We start from the raw sequence: 16250 nt of genomic DNA on the forward strand, positions 1-16250 counted from the left end.
TCTCCTCCTCGTCATCACGCACGTCGCCAGCGCTACGTCACGGCCAGAGCAGCGTCGCGGCCGGCGCTACTTTCAGGGTACTACTTTTTTTTAAAAGTTATATTTTTAAATGTACGTTTTATTTTTATTTTTTATAGCCTATGTCCATCTGCACACCCTGACAATTTCTACAATGTATCAGGTGTGTGGATTGGCGCTGTGGTTCCCGAGTTTACCTTGCCAAAAGGTTTGTGTTCTCTCTTTATAATAGTAGTATAGAAAAACGGTGTTGGAAAATACTACTGTTTCAGGGCCTAGATCCCATATTGTTTTTACTACCCCTCTATCTAGGTATTCAAGTTTCCTACAGGTGTTAGATCAATGATTATCAACTTTGAATATTCACATTCTACGAAAATAGTTGGACGTGAACAGAAAAAAATAACATGAGGCAGGTGTACATAAACCGACTTGCGAAATGGTATTTATCAGTCCAGCAGAAAAATCGAGTTGGTTGTAAGAACTGGGATAATTTATCGTACTGCGGAACTACATAATGTGTGTGCTGTTCTGCGTATCACTCATTGTCCTGAAACTGAAAGTCGTGGTTCTCCTTTTTGTTCCCTCAAGCAGCAAGTCCTTAATTCCTTCTGATTTGCTGCATCTCGGGGTTGTGTCTTGGGCTGAGGGGCTTTAATCTTTATTTTGGGTCAATGCCTAAAGCTATTTGTGCACAATTGCCCTGGTTTTAAACTTGATTCCCAATTTGACTTTGTGCCCTCTGTTGAAGGACAAGGTTTGACTTTACAGGCAGTCACCCATAGACTATAGGAAGCAATGCTCTCGCAACCACAATACAGTGTAAAACATGCAAAAAACAGTAATAACAGGTAGGCAGCAAACAAAAGCAGATCTTTGTGTTCCTATTCCTTGTCAAAAGACGTTTATTGGATCCACATTCAGCCGACACGTGTTTCGTCGTGTTCAAAAGTGGAGTCAACACGACTCTTCAGGGCTGGTAGATAGACCCAAGCATCTAAGGGTCGATGCGAAAAGTAAGTGTTGTTGGTAGAAGGATCCTGTGTTTGTGCTGATGAGTATTCAATATCCTTTACATCAAGAAAAACTCTTGTTCCGGGTTTAGAGCGACAAGTAGGACTGCTCAGATAAATGTTTCAAGCCAAGTGTGGCTCGTCAGTACCAAAATGAGACTAGACACGTGTGAGTGTCAGACCGTACCGGGAGGGGATCCAAATTTATAAGTTAGAACTGGTTTATAGTTCCATTTCACTGTAGATTTATCGAACTGTAGCTCGGTATCCCTCCTCTGTGTATTCCCGGTCGCCGTGTTCCAAGGACGGACCAGGAATAGGAACACAAAGATCTGCTTTTGTTTGCTGCCTACCTGTTATTACTGTTTTTTGCATGTTTTACACTGTATTGTGGTTGCGAGAGCATTGCTTCCTTTAGTTTGTGAAAGTCTTTCAGATTTTCTTTGAACGGTTTAGGGTTTTCCTGTTCGCTCTTCACGCACCACGCCTTAGATACCTTTTCCCTACGGAGTGTAACGTAGACTCTAGGTAGAGCGCCCACTATATCTGAAGCTCTTTCAAACCCTACTAGCTGCTTTTTCTACCCACAGACTATATGTTTCTTGTCCCAATGGCTTTGTTCGCTTTTATTTTGAAACTCCCCCAAGGACAGTGTGGTATGTGTTTGCAAACTTTTGGAAAACTGGTTTGGAAATAGAGAATACCTGGTTTCACAGAGAAAGTGAAATTCTAAACCGGATGCTTGAGTAAATGTTTTGTTCAATTACTCTTGTATAGGATCATGCACAATCCATGATTACCTTATACTTCATTAATGTGTTTTCGTCTGTATAATATCGTTCCCAAACCAGGGGAGGGGAATTCGTATCGCCCGACGCCCGAGACATCTAGATTCCTTGCAAGGGCAAGAAGTTTTAATGTCTGGTTTGTCCTAAGGACAAGGAGATCATGCACCACAGTAAATCGAGACACCTGACTGAAACAAAGTGCCTTATAGAAGAGCCAGTCACATTACACAAGGACGCATTCATATTTTATTGCTGTAGGCACGAGGAGATTAAAAGATATGTTCGAACTCACAGGATGTTGAACAGACAGTGAAAATCGAAACTGGTTCCTCAGCTCCAAAACCGGACGCTCTGGATGTTGGGCCACATCGTCTCCAGTGAATATGAGCATGGTTAAATTCGAATTGGCAGGTTGCATACAGAAATTGCACAGCGCTGTCAGCTAACAGATTTATGTATTTCTCCACAAAGCTTTCTTGTAGTTTCCGGGCTCCTCTTCTGGCCCCTTTCATTCCTTAGAGCAAGAGGGAAACATGACGCAGCGTCTGCAGTCCGAGAACAGCCACTGCATGGACGGGTAAGAGGCTGGCAGACCCTGCTCTCACCTGGGCTCTTTGTTCATACTTCTGATGTGCTGCCCTTTGGCCTCTCAGATACAGCCCCCAGGTCGCGCCCCACTCACTCGCATTTGAGGTCTGCAGTGCAATAATTCATGGGCCACTGCCTCAGCACATTGCTTTCCCTCTGCACTTATCTGGTGTCTGTGCTCCCCACTGGCCTCACCTGCAGCCCCTGCTCCGATCCCCTGGGCCTCTCATGTTTCAACCAGGGTCTACATTAAAGCTCCTTACTTTCCCTACGGGCTCTCATGAAGCCTCCTGTCCCGCTGGCCGTTACTTCCATTTTCATGAGCCTCTCACGTCTTACCCAGTGCCTTATCTAGTCTTGCCTCTTGCCAATGCCTTCTACCTGGAAAACTAGGTGTCCTCGACTTATCCCTTCATCATCCGGGAATGAAAGGCCGAAAGAAGAAATTAAAAGGTGCACAACCTAGTTTGCCTTTGCAGGCAGGTTTGCAAATAATTTATTTAACACAAACTAAAATCCCTGCGCCTTAAATTCAATTAAATAATGTTACCAAAATCTTTTGCCTAAAATTGTCAGGGACTTTACATGCTTTTCTGTGCAGCAAGCATGACTTTAGGGAAGCACTGGGGCGCTAGACTAAGGGTGATCTCTTCCATAGCCAGGACAAAAGTTATCCATTTACAATGTCTGCTACGGGATAGGTGCCCTCAGGCCCTCACAGGGACTAGAGCTCTAGTCTCACTAAAGACTTGCATGCCCCCAGGCTTCCCATTAACATACATTTTTTCTAATTTATGGCAAGCATGTCTCTGAAATCTCTTTTTGACCTCCCTGCCCCTGCAAACACTATCAACGTTCTGGTCAAACTACTTGCTCCTGTGCTGTTTAGAAATGTATAGTTGTTTTAGGTAGCACTTAGTGCAAAGGGTTAACCATAATCCAAGCACAACCAATCCTGGAAGATGTGGACAGAAGAACTATGAAAATGTAACACTTGCCCAGGATCACACATGTGGTTAAGTGGTTGTGATTAAACGTTAGAAGGCTCCGCACCCTCGTATGGCAGCCGATAATTAAGCCACATTTCAAGAAGAGCCTGGTGCATTGTTTGCTTACGTAAGGCAGAAATGTACTTCAAATGGACTGGGGGGTGGGGGTAAATAGTTAAAGCAACATTTATAGCAGGACAGTGTGTTTATGCACTGCACAGGAAAGCGCTTTTTAAAAATAGGAAAGTAAACTGGTTTGAGAAGGTAATGTGTGTCCAAAGAAATCCGCCTCTAGTGCCCCAGATTTTATTTCTCAGCCACATCTTGCAACGGAGCTGAACATGAAATGCCACCACAGATCCAAGGCTTTTACTCCCAGGCAGTAAGGAAGGATGTTTTTTTTCTACTGGAAGGTAATCACATGCAAAATAAGTGAATACACTAGATGGAAAAGTTCCAGTTGCTTTAAGCAGAAACAGCTAACTTTGCAAACCTCTCAGTAAAGGCAGTAGGAGTAATTGAATGTGTTCTTATTCTGTGTCAGCCAGCATAAATGACAAAAGTACCAACCATAGAACTTCCTCTACTTGCTACGTAACACCCTAAACATCGCGCGCTATATCTTCAACCCTTTCTTTGTCCTGTTTGCAGTTTCAAAACTGTAATTTTTTAATTCCCTGCCCAACTTATCTCCTTTCTCTTGTTGTGTCTAACGTCTCTGCCATGTGTCCAGTTTTCCATTGGGACCCAGTCTAACCTGCATGCTGTATTTCTTACCCCATCAAAGTCCCCTTTCTTTTCTTGCTTTTTTATCTACATCTCTAGCCAACTTAAGCTCCCTTCCTTTGCTCTCAAACTACTAGGGTGAAACCACCATTCCTCCATTTCCCTGCCCTTCTGCCCTCCTTTCTCTTTCTGCCCTCTACCATCCATCTAGTTAATTGTGTTTCTCATCTCCCTTTTCTGTTAAACCCCAAATCATCTCTCTTCTTTAAAAATCAGCATAACCCTAGCTGTGTTGCATTTCCTCCCCTGAAGCCAAAAGTGGTTCCTTCTTTTACATCTCTCCCATCTTTAGCTGTGAACTAATGAGCCATCAGTGGTTCCCAATGTAACTGTCTTCCTCTGTAACTCCTCCTGCCTGCCCACCCGTTGCATCACTACCCCCCTGTGTAACTCCTCCCTCAGGACATCACTGCTTCCCTCTGTTGTTCACCCTGCACACCCCCAATAGATCACTGACTCTCCATGTAACCTCTTGGTCATCACTGACTTCAATTGTAACACCTTTTCCATCTCAAGAGCCCAAGTAATGTTGATGTGAATGTAAGTGTTGTCACCTCTGTCATACAAGTGCTTCCTTTAAAACTTCTTGTGTACAGAGCACAGGTGCAACACTTGCCTCTGTGGTCTTTATGGACTTGTTCTCGGACTGCTGTCCTGGGGGAGACACCTACAGATTTGTGAAGTATTAATAAATACTGGGAACATTATACATTTTTGGAGGCTGAATACTGGTGCAGCCACCTCCAAATTAACCTAATGACCACCAAGGTGACTGTCCCGTTTACTGGAAGTTAAATTTCATCCTATTTTTCCATTCCTCTTTCTCCTTTTGCAAATGTCCTTAAATCTCCACTCTTCCCATCTCTCTGACTTCTTTGTCTTTTTAACAGCCAACTATGTCGCTCTTTCTTTAAGTTGCCATTGATTTTCAACCGTATTCTATAACCTATCATTCCTTTCTGTCTATCTGCAGACTTGTGATCTGGCTTTCTGGGACAAAATGATGGTTGAGCATATCTGGATAGCACAAAGTAAAAACTATTCATAAGCTGTTGTTTCGGGTGAAAATCCTCTGTGTCTGCGCCCAGGCCCTTTCAAAATATACCCCACAATTTGCTAGAGTACTTTCAAGCCTCCATTTGAAAAGATGGGGAACATTTTGAAAACAAACAAGTTGATTATACTGGCTTTTGTCATCAGGCCCCAGAGTTCTTTTGGCTAGATTTGCCCTGCCAGTCACCTTATTCACGTTTCTTCCTGGGTGTCTGGTTATACCACAGTGTAATTTATTTAAAAATGCAAGTCTTTGGGGTCTCAGATCTTGAAAGCGGACCTGCCTAGATTAACAACACGTCTGAGGCCCAATAACACTGCATACATGATCTTTACTAGTAGATTAAGTCAGAATCCACTTTATCGATGTACAAATGTAATTAGCATTTCTCTGAAGTGGGAAGTTCAAGACTTGGAATCAAAAAGTAAGCAACCTTCCACTCTCTGCCCCCACAGAGAGTGATCTGCATATTGTGGACCCAAAGGAGCAATATTCTTGTGAAATATCTTTAGACAACAATATGTTTGTCAACAATACTTCGTCATACAATCATTATTTGGGGACAGACTGTCCTGACTGGAAAATTACTGTTTCAGCAAGTGCTAACCTTTTCTGTTCCTGGCCTACTGAAAGCAGCTCTGAGTTGCCATGAAGCCTAACAGCACAGCTTTTCTAGTGGTTACATTTCTGTCCTAACCGCTGCAGAAGCATACCACCATCCAAAGGGAACATTAAGGTTTCAATTACTGCAGTCAATTACTGTCACAGTATACACGTACCAGCTTACTTATACAGGCACACATATCTGCAGCTTGTACCTCGGGTGCTGAAACTAACAATATACATAAGAGAAGCAATGATATTTCCTTGGTCTCAATATCATCCGTTACATAAGTTATTTTAGATAGGAAATACAGAACATGAACTTTCCTTGTGCCAGTTCTATTTAACTAGCAGATGCAGGGCAGTTAGCACCTGGCCTCTACTTAAGACCTCTTGGATTTCCAGTATGCAATCTCTTTCAAGACAGCCTGATACTCTAATAATACTCTCTTGGGCTTGTTTAAGATATTACTGACCAGCCAACCAGTATTGCAATCGACTCTCATGCACACCTTAGTAATACTTCTAGAACTATCTGTATTCCATTTGGGAATGTCGAGATTTCTACAGCACAGGTCTAAAGGTACCTTCACCCCAAATTGGCTGCAAGATTTGTCATAACAATGTCACTGTGTCCAATTTGTACAAGTGAAACGCTCACATATTTTGATAGATGATTCTTTGAACTATGTGGGCTGAAATCTTAAGAACCATCCCCTAAAAAAGGAAGTTGTCTTCTGCTCTTCTCATGAGAGTTAGGAAAATCATGGTTCACTGTGTAGGGCACTCATATATCGACATTGTTACAGATCATATTTATATGCACCTCTGACTCCTACCTGGGTATCAGATACCGGTCTGGTTCTAGCTGATTTGTGACCGTCTTTTATATTATTTGTAAATATCTTGTACCAAAAAGTACATCATGTAAATATGTAATATTGATTTACCAGTATAGCGTAAACCGGGTAAAGTGTAATATCTGATTCCTGTATTCTACCTCTTTGTTGACATTGTTCTCCCAAGAGGCAGCTTCAATGCTTCAAGCACTAGGATGTCTAAAATGCACTCTCTAAGACCAAACATACGCTTTTGGCGGTCAGTTTAATTGATTTAGGGAATAGGTAAGACAAGTAGATTTCTTTGCAGGACAAGTAGTTTTCTGCACAGTTTTGTCCACTGGACAAGTACATTTTTTAAACAATTCCACACCCCTGCAAACACATAGGTCTTAATAAGTTCTCCTGACCTGATAGTTCCAAGTACAAAGAAAGAAAATCAGCTTTCAAAACAGTTCATACCCCTTCTTCTACTGTAAAAAGCTAAGGAAGAAAGTGTTAATAATCCAGCTATGTTTGCTTTTTAATTCCGCTATGTAAGAATTACAACCCCAGCAGTATCATCAACCCGTGGGCGGACAAAGGGTGGCCTGGCACTCCTGGTGTCTGTTAAAAAAATGTACACTAATTCTCTCTCTTTCCAATTGGTTCTGCTGGAGTCCAATGTGAGTCCATATTTTTGTTTAGATGAACAATTATAACAATATCTTTAACCAGAATCACCATGTCGTCGTGGAGGACCTGGATAATATACTGAATACATTTATTAGCTGTTTTGAAGGTGTGTGTGTGTGTGTGTGTATATATAAACAATTTGCTACATTTTCTCATAACAGATATGGTGATCAAATAAGCAAGGCATAGGATTAGCTCATTTATAGATCACATTATGCTCTCCGCAAATGTCGCTAATCTCTTTAGTTCACAGACTGTAGAAGTTACAAATTTTAGTGATCATCTCCCACTTATGCTTACTGTTGTAAGTAGATTAGGTAGGCAGCAGGACACGTCTTCAGGTTATTAGGATAGATTTATTAAGTTACACAGCAGAGCAGTAAACCTCACAGCTGACCAAACCATCAACTGCCAAGGCTGGAATCCTCACAGCCTAGATAGAACACTCTTAGGTACTATGGGAAATTGGTAAGATAGAAACACTAAGAAAGGACTACTGACACCAAGTAGCCATATTGAATGAAGTACAAATATACAACATATCTTCTCCCTTTACAGATAAACAAAAATTAAATACTCAAACACATAGTAAGAGTTAAAGCATGGAAGACACGAAGAAGAAAACATATAACACGTAGGAGGTCCGCGACCTCATGGACTTCCAGATCATGAAGGAAGAGGAACAGGATCAACATGAGAATGATGATGAAGACCATGATGACCACCTTCTCCCCTTCGATTGACAAAACACGAAGAGCCAGTCTACTCTCTACAATCCGTCATTATGGCCATCAAAAACGGGAATAGACAGTTTACTTTCTCCAATCAGTATTTGTCCGTCGTGGCTTCCTGCTCATTGTTAAAGATAGAACAGTTCAACAAATGCCTCAAAGGGTCAACAGTTCTGGAAGGTTGCTCCCGTAGAAAAATTTAGAGCCAGTTCTCTTGCAGTCTTACAGTCCAAGATGAAGTTCTGGACAGGTGTCTAGGTTCTGGTTTTATTCTCTGATTATGGGCCTCTAGTTGTGGTTCGGGCCTCAAAGTTACCTTTCAATTTTTATATTTCTTTTGAGGACAATCTGTCTCAGTACTGTGGGCTATCAAGCCTGGTTCAAATCGCGGAACATTATCCCGGTTCAGAGAACCACCTTGTCACAACTTTCTATCGGTACTGGAACTCTTGTCCGTCACGAATCTCGGTCGTGAACTCTACCGGTTCTGGGACTTCCTTTGTCCACTCCCGGTACGGATTGTGGAACCTTTTTGTCCCCTTCCGGTCCTGGGACGTTCTAAGTCCTCTCCCGGTTCTAATTCTGGGACCTTTGTCCCCTTCCAGTCCTGGGACATCCTTCGTCCTCTCCCGTTACTTATTCTGGACATCCGTTGTCCCCTTGACATAGGTTGGAACCTTTGTTCTCTCTTTTATTTTTCTTCTGGGACCTTTGTCTCCTTTTGGAACCTTTGTTCACTACTTTTCCTCTGGGCACTTTTGTCACCTTTGTGGTATTTAATTCTCCATCATGGTTTTGGGACTTTTGCCCACTGCCACCTTTACCCACTGCCCAACATGGACCTTTTGTCTCCTTAGACCACAGGACTCTCCATCTAGGTCTTGTGAATCTGTTGAGATACTGAATTGCGCTGGCTCAACAACACTGCACTTCTACTGCTTCACGCTTGACAGCAAATCTTTCATAACCACTTTGAGTTGTTTTTTTACATGCCTTTTGCCCACTAGGTGGTGATTCCGTAAAAATGACACTGTGTACATAAACTATATACGTGGCTCACAGTCTTTCATTTACAGTGTGCAAAACTTGTGAATAGCACTGATGTGATGACTCTGATCTGAAACAGAGTCAACACTAAAAAAAAGACAACACTTTAATTCTGGATTAAAAGTCTCTGTTGTAATTACAAAATCCAGTAGGTGGCACTGTTGTGAAGATTTCACTTGAGCTGATACATGCCAGAAGAGACAAGTTGCGAACTGCATTGCAGGTGAGAGTGCAGCATTCACCTTCTCTGGCAATCAAATGTGATCCCTTTCGCATGCATACCATGAAAATAACATTGTGTCTGCCTCGTGTTTTCAGTTTCATGGACATGACGTAAGCTCTTTATCTCTGTGACACACTGGCATTGCAATAACTGCTGGATTGACAGTTTCACATTAAAAATTACTAAAACTGCATCTGTCCCAAAATACACGCATTCCAAAATATCATTAAACGGCTGGTAGGGCATTCCATAAATTCCCCCAGCACTTCTCTTACCTCGAAATTCATTCTGAAACAATAATTATAGCACAGAGTACCATGCGTCACACCGGGGTAAGGTGAGATGAAGTCCGTTTTCAAATTGGAAAGTTGGCAGCGTTGCGATGTTCCAGTGACAATTACCACCGAACATCACAATGGGAACCAAACCGCAAGATGGCTGACTTGCGTCCCGTCTTGACGTTGCACATCGTACTCTCGTCGTGACGTTCCACGTTGATCTCCACTCCGACTAAACACTGGTGGAAACAACGCACAGACGCTGGGACAGCGAAGAACGCAGCCTCTCCGCTAGAACCCATGAGGATTCTCATACGTCATCAGACCACAGATGACCGCCCAGCAAAAGGATCTCTCTGCACACCAACAGCAAAGCAGCCAATACAAAGGAGAATCGCTCACCTGTGAATGAGCATTCACAGTCCCTTAGTACTGAACAGCTGACTGCCCTCTGTTGAAATGGGTTCACTGCGGCTGGCCTCCTCTTCACTTCTTTTTTCCTTGCTTGTAAATGGCCCATTTTTGGCAGCAACCATGGCGAGAGTCATCAAGAATACTACGTACTTCAGACTGATATCCTCTCGTTCCGCTTCAATCTCTTCATAAAAATCACCACAAGGACCACCAGACAGTAGCAGTTGGGAAAACAAACGTGAGTAACCGGTTTCTTACTTCTTGTATTTCCATTTCTGGCAGCAGTGAATTTATGGGCTAGCAATTACTTTCTTGTTGTTTCTTTCATTTATCTTGTTCAGGCAGCAACTGGGGAATATTTGTGTCAGATTTAAAAGAGCTGCCAGTTTCTTTTTGTTATGGCATTTTTCTTTGAGATGACAGTTACTTCACGGGGGCGTGGCTAGGACGCCGATGGTGGAGGCGGCGTGAACGCTTACCTCTGGGCCGGATCCCGCCACTTATCCTGCAAAATCGACCTGTGGTGCGGCCGTTTTCACATCTACGGGTGTCTGAACATTCGGGGACCCCGCTGTCCAACGGTGGTGCTGCCTGAAAAGCGGGGAGTGCAGTTGCAGCGATTGTTGCTGAGGCTGTGTTCGACACTGGAGCGGCAAGATGGCGGCGGTGCTCCGTGATTGAGACCGAGACGGAAAGCCCTAAGGTGTTACGCTCGCAGTGGGGCTGAAGGCGCAGACCACACCGGGACCGTAGACGGCGAGACCCACGATTGTGAGCATTTCATATTGATTGGCGACCACGCACATTGAACCGAGGCCTCCGTTCTTATAATCCAAGATGACGGTGAGTTGCTGAGCAGCCTGCAACGACGAAACAGATAGCGTGGATACGGAGAGCGTGGAGCTACTGCCCGACTGGGGGGTACTCCGGAGGGGCTAGACGGACTGTTCCCGATCAGCTGCGATATCTAACCCCGGAGGTGCGGCGATGGACGGCCATCTTGGGATGGCGAGCGGACTGCGTACTAGCATGGCTGCGGCCTATGGTGTGGCTGGTGTACCGGTGGAGCCCCTGTCTATGCTGTGAAGCAGCTGAGTGGCATAGCTGCCGGTGGTGGCCGCCGACCTGCTTGGACCTGGGTGATAAGCTTAGCGGCGATGAAACCCAAAGGTAAGACTGAGGACGCGGCGTCGACGGATGGAGCCAGAAGTGGCGAAGTAGACTTGGAGGCCAAGCCAGCAGAAAAAAGGTTGGCTGACCGTCTAGATAAAATTCTGGAAGCCATTGAAGCGACGAAAAACTCCCTACACCAGGACATTTCGCAAGTGGCTACCGGACTGGGGCTCCTAAGAGCAGATCATGCGAAGCTAGTGGATAGGGTCAAGGATGCTGAATCCACCATACTGGAACTGAAACAGACGGTGGTAACGGTGGAACGCAAGCTGGAAGATGCACTGCAACGTTTGACGACTCTGGAGCGGAGAGCGGAGGACTTCGAAAGTCGCAACAGACGAAATAATGTAAGGGTGGTAGGCCTGCAGGAGAAAATTGAAGGAACGGACATGGTGGCGTATCTAGAGGAGTGGTTCAAAACAAGGGTGGCGCCGGAGGGCTTGTCGTCTTTCTTTACCCTGGAAAGGGCGCACAGAGTATCGGCGAGGCCGCCCCTGCCAGGTCTCTCCCCTAGACCTGTGGTGGCCAGGGTGCTTCACTATAAAGACCGGGACCTATTAATCCAGAATGCACGGTCGAACGTGCCCTTTCAAGTGGAGAACTGCTCGGTGACATTATTTCCGGATTATACTCAAGACATTCAGAGACGCAGGGCCTCCTACTTAGCGATTAAAAAAGAACTCAGAGAAGAAGGCATCCAATATTCACTGTTATTCCCAGCGAAGCTACGAATCATCGTGGATGGGGTGAAACAGTTTTTCTAAACTCCGGATGAAGCTTGGTCATGGCTTGAGACCTATAGAGCAGGAACGGACCGCCGGAATCGAGGGCCTGCTGCACAATATAAGCAACCGAGGATGCGTCAATCACAGATGATCCGAAACAGAGGAAACGCTAAGAAAGGGCCCCAGTCCACGCAGTTAGCGGCGGATAAACAGGACGCGCTGCTGGCCGCTGCTGCCCTAACTGGGTCGCAGACGGAGAACTAGACTAGAGGCACGGACTCTGAGGAGGACAAGCGTCATTCGGGACCTGAGTGTTCGGACACAGACAGTATCAAAGGCCCGGAATTGACACCCAGGCTGGCTGATGAACTGTAGCTTTCCCCAACTCTGCAAGGGTAAATACTGTTGTACCGGAGGAGCGCCTGCTGAGCCGGTGGGGGAACCTCGTGAATATTTGGCTACACCGTAAACTGTGGGGATTGCGGGCTGGGGGTTGAGATGCGACCCGCCCGTGTCGGGCCTGCGCCACCTCCTTGTAGCCCTTAAGGCGTCCTGTGGTGGTGACTGTGGGATAGTAGTGTGTGTTTGTTGTGGAGGTTTGGATGGGGACTGATAATGTGTTATTGGGTCCTGTTCTGAGGGGAGGGGATGGGTGTTGAGTTACAATGTTTGGGGTTGCGGTTTATAGCTCTTGGTGTATAGCTCTTGGTGTGGGCTGGCAACAATGGAGAGGCGAGAGTTCGTCGTGCCTTATCGATGGGAACATTACCTGAACTGAAATGTATTACCTGGAACGTGCGTGGATTGCATACTATGTCCAGACGCCACAAAGTGCACGCTTATTTGGTGAGGCGAGGGATCCACATTGCATTGCTTCAAGAGACCCATTTGACTAAGCAAGAATGTACCGCGTTACAGAGGAGATGGAGGGGGCAAGTGTTTGGTACTACTTATTCAGCGTATGCAAGAGGGGTTCTGGTGTGGGTGAGAGCGGGGACTCCTTTCCAGATGACGAACACTGTGATAGATCACGAGGGCAGATATGTGGCGGTGGAGGGGAGACTGTGGGGGAGAGAAGTGGTGCTCTGTAGTGTTTATGCCCCAAACACGGAACAACCCAGGTTCTTAGATAAGTTGTCTGGTTCATTGGCCCATGCTCTAGCTGGTACGGTGATCATGGGAGGGGACTTTAATTCTATAGCTGACGTGCTGCTCGATAGGTCACACCCACCACTGGTTGATTCATTGGTCTATAGAACAGCGAGATTGAGGGCGGACTGGCAGGAGAAGTGGGGGTTACTGGATATTTGGAGAGGGCATCACCCAGATGACAGGGATTACTCTTTCTTCTCTGCACTACACGAATTACACGTTCGGATTGACACGATCCTCTGAAGTCGGGAGTTGGCTCCCTTGGCGATCTGCTCAGAGTACCTGACCAGGACGTTGTCGGATCATAACCCTCAGGCGGTGGCGTTTCAATGGGACATGAGAGATCTGCGATACCCACCTGGCGGTTGCGACCGGACACCTTGGAGGATCTGGTTTTTAGCACCAGGGTACAGGAAGGGATTGACAACTATTTTACGATGAATGAGGGTACAGCGACGTCCAGGGGGGTGGAATGGGACTCCTTCAAAGTAGTAATGAGAGGGCTCTGCATTAGTAACCATACGGGAGAGCGGAAGGTGGTGCTGGCCGATGTAGCGAAGGCAGAGGAGAGTTTGAGGGAGTTGGAAATACAAAGGCCTGAACATCCAGGAATGCAGGAACGATTGATGGAGGCCAAGGAGCGAGTGGTGGCGGAAACAGAGAGGTTGCGCTGCTTCGACTATAAACAATACATGGTGAAAGTCCATGCGGAAGGGGACAAAGTAGGAACGCTTCTAGCAAAATTAGCGACACCGTTGTCAGGGGGGTGCTCGATCTTACATATTAGGACTGATACAGGAGATGTGCGGTACTCCCAATCGGAGATCCTCTCCTGTTTTTTGAATTACTACACATCATTATACAATAGTCATTTGGAGGTTGAGGAATCAGAGATAGTGGAGTATCTGAGGGGGAGCCAGCTGCTGCAGCTGGAGAAAGGAGATGAAGAGGAGTTAGGAGGGAAAATACGATTAGAGGAAGTGCGTAGGGCAATTAAACACATGGCGAGGAACAAGACGCCAGGGGTAGATGGGCTCCCAGTAGAATTTTATGCAAAATATGTGGACGTACTGGCTCCACGGCTAGTGGAGGTCTATAATGAGGCTGCGGAGAGGGGCCACCTGCCACAATCTATGAGGGAGGCATTAGTGATCCCCCTATTAAAGTCCGGATGAGAGGGTAGCGATGTAACCTCATACAGGCCATTATCAATGTTGACGGTTGATTATAAAATACTGAGTAAGATATTGGCCACAAGACTGTTACCCCATATGACCACCTTGGTGCACGTGGACCAGGCAGGGTTTATTCCGACTCGGAATACCTCGACTAACATACGTAGACTGTTGCGGGTGTTGGAAGGTGGATTGGAGGAGGACATGTCCCCAGCTGTATTATCGGTGGACGTTGAGAAGGCATTTGACAGCCTGGAATGGCCCTACCTGGACAAAGTGCTAGAGAAGTTTGGACTGGGGGAACGATTTAGGAAATGGACGGCCATCTTATATTCATTGGCGATGGCTAGGGTGCGACTGGGGCCTGTTATCTCGGCGCAGTATCCGGTGCAAAGGGGCACAAGGCAGGGCTGTTCACTCTCACCGCTGCTGTTCGCGCTAGCAATCGAACCTCTAGCGGCACATGCTAGAACAGGGGAATCCTATGGCGGCATATTCTGTAGTGGTGCAACTCATCATATTTCGCTATACGAGGATGATCTGCTTCTGTTCCTGGAAGACGCGAATGGGGCTCTTCAGGGAGCTGTGGTCCTGCTAACGGATTTTGGGACGTTGTCGGGCCTCAAGGTCAACTGGGGTAAAACATGTATATTCCCTTTGAGGGCCGACATGCAGCAGCCACTGCTGCCCCCAGGACTGATATGGGAGAGGTCTTGTTTCACCTACCTGGGGGTCCGAATCTATCATGACTCGGAGTCTTTGCTGGAGGGGAATGTAGGCCGATGTATCAGAGCTTTGAGGGGCTGTGTGTCGTTCTGGGCTACTTTACCCCTTTCGGTGCTGGGGAGAGTGGCGCTGCTCAAAATGGTGGCTCTACCTCGCCTCTTGTATTATTTCCGTACCCTCCCTCTCTGGATACCCCCAGGTTTTTCCGAGACCTGAGGACACTCACGATAGATTTTATCTGGGGGCTTGGGCGGAGACGGGTAGCACTAGATACGCTTCTGAGACCAAAATTGGACGGGGTGCTGGCTGGCCCTAATTTTGAATTATATTACCTGGCTGCTCAGTTGCAGATCCTCACGCAGAACGTTGCGACGGAGTTCAGGGGTCCAGCGGAAGCCCATGGGACGGGTGCGCAGAGGCATATACTTTCTTACATCATTATGCAGCAAAACCTACACTTAAAAGAGTTGACATCGGAGGACAGAACCCTGAGGCTGTGTTGGAATAGGAGTCAGCGGAAATCAGGGGTGCTCCATCCGTATGCGCCTGAAATTCCTTTGGGCATGTTGACGGCGCTACCACATGGGGGGACTGGTCGAGACTGATAGAATGGGAGGAGTTGGGGCTCCAGATGGTGGGTGACCTGTATGCTGAGGGGGAGCTGTTGCCCTTCACGGCACTGCAGGACCAGTTTGAACTGCCAGATGGTGGGTTCCTCCTACATATGGCTGTGGTATCTGCTGTGAAAAGACATTGGAGGTCGGGACATTTGGAACCCAAGACTACGCTGGCCTGCCAATATGTGGTGATGGCGGCGGGCACCTTCAAGGCGGTTACCTGCCTGCAGTCGCGCTTGCTACAGGAAGGGCTGACACCACTGGACGTACTTAAACAGAAGTGGGAAGAGAGTGTGGGGAAACCCATACCAGATGTGACTTGGGCCCAAATATTAAAGAGGACATGGAAAGGGAGCAGGAATGCGCGTTTCCAACAGGTGCACTTTTTTGTGTTGCACAGGGCGTACCTCACCCCGGGGCAAATTAATAAGTATTTCCATGTCCAGGATGCGGCCTGCCCCCGGTGTTTGGTCCACGAGGTGGAGTTAGAGCATATGCTATGGGACTGTCCCAAATTAGGGCGCTACTGGGCGGAGATAGGAGAGCTGTTAAATGAAGCTACAGACAGGCAGGTGGAATACGACATGGCGACTTGCCTGCTGCTTTGGTTCCCCCATACGAGGAGAACCAAGGTAA

The 16250-nt window shown here is 46.3% G+C and overlaps 1 protein-coding gene across 1 annotated transcript in view; it reads left to right on the top strand.

Annotated features, from left to right (window-relative positions):
- MRPS15 (mitochondrial ribosomal protein S15) overlaps nt 1-16250 on the top strand; it is a 153897-nt gene that overhangs the window by 21012 nt on the left and 116635 nt on the right. The window lies entirely within an intron of this gene.

The sequence above is a fragment of the Lissotriton vulgaris genome, chromosome 2_1 (assembly GCF_964263255.1).
Source record: "Lissotriton vulgaris chromosome 2_1, aLisVul1.2, whole genome shotgun sequence".
In the NCBI taxonomy this organism is placed as follows: Eukaryota; Metazoa; Chordata; class Amphibia; order Caudata; family Salamandridae; genus Lissotriton; species Lissotriton vulgaris.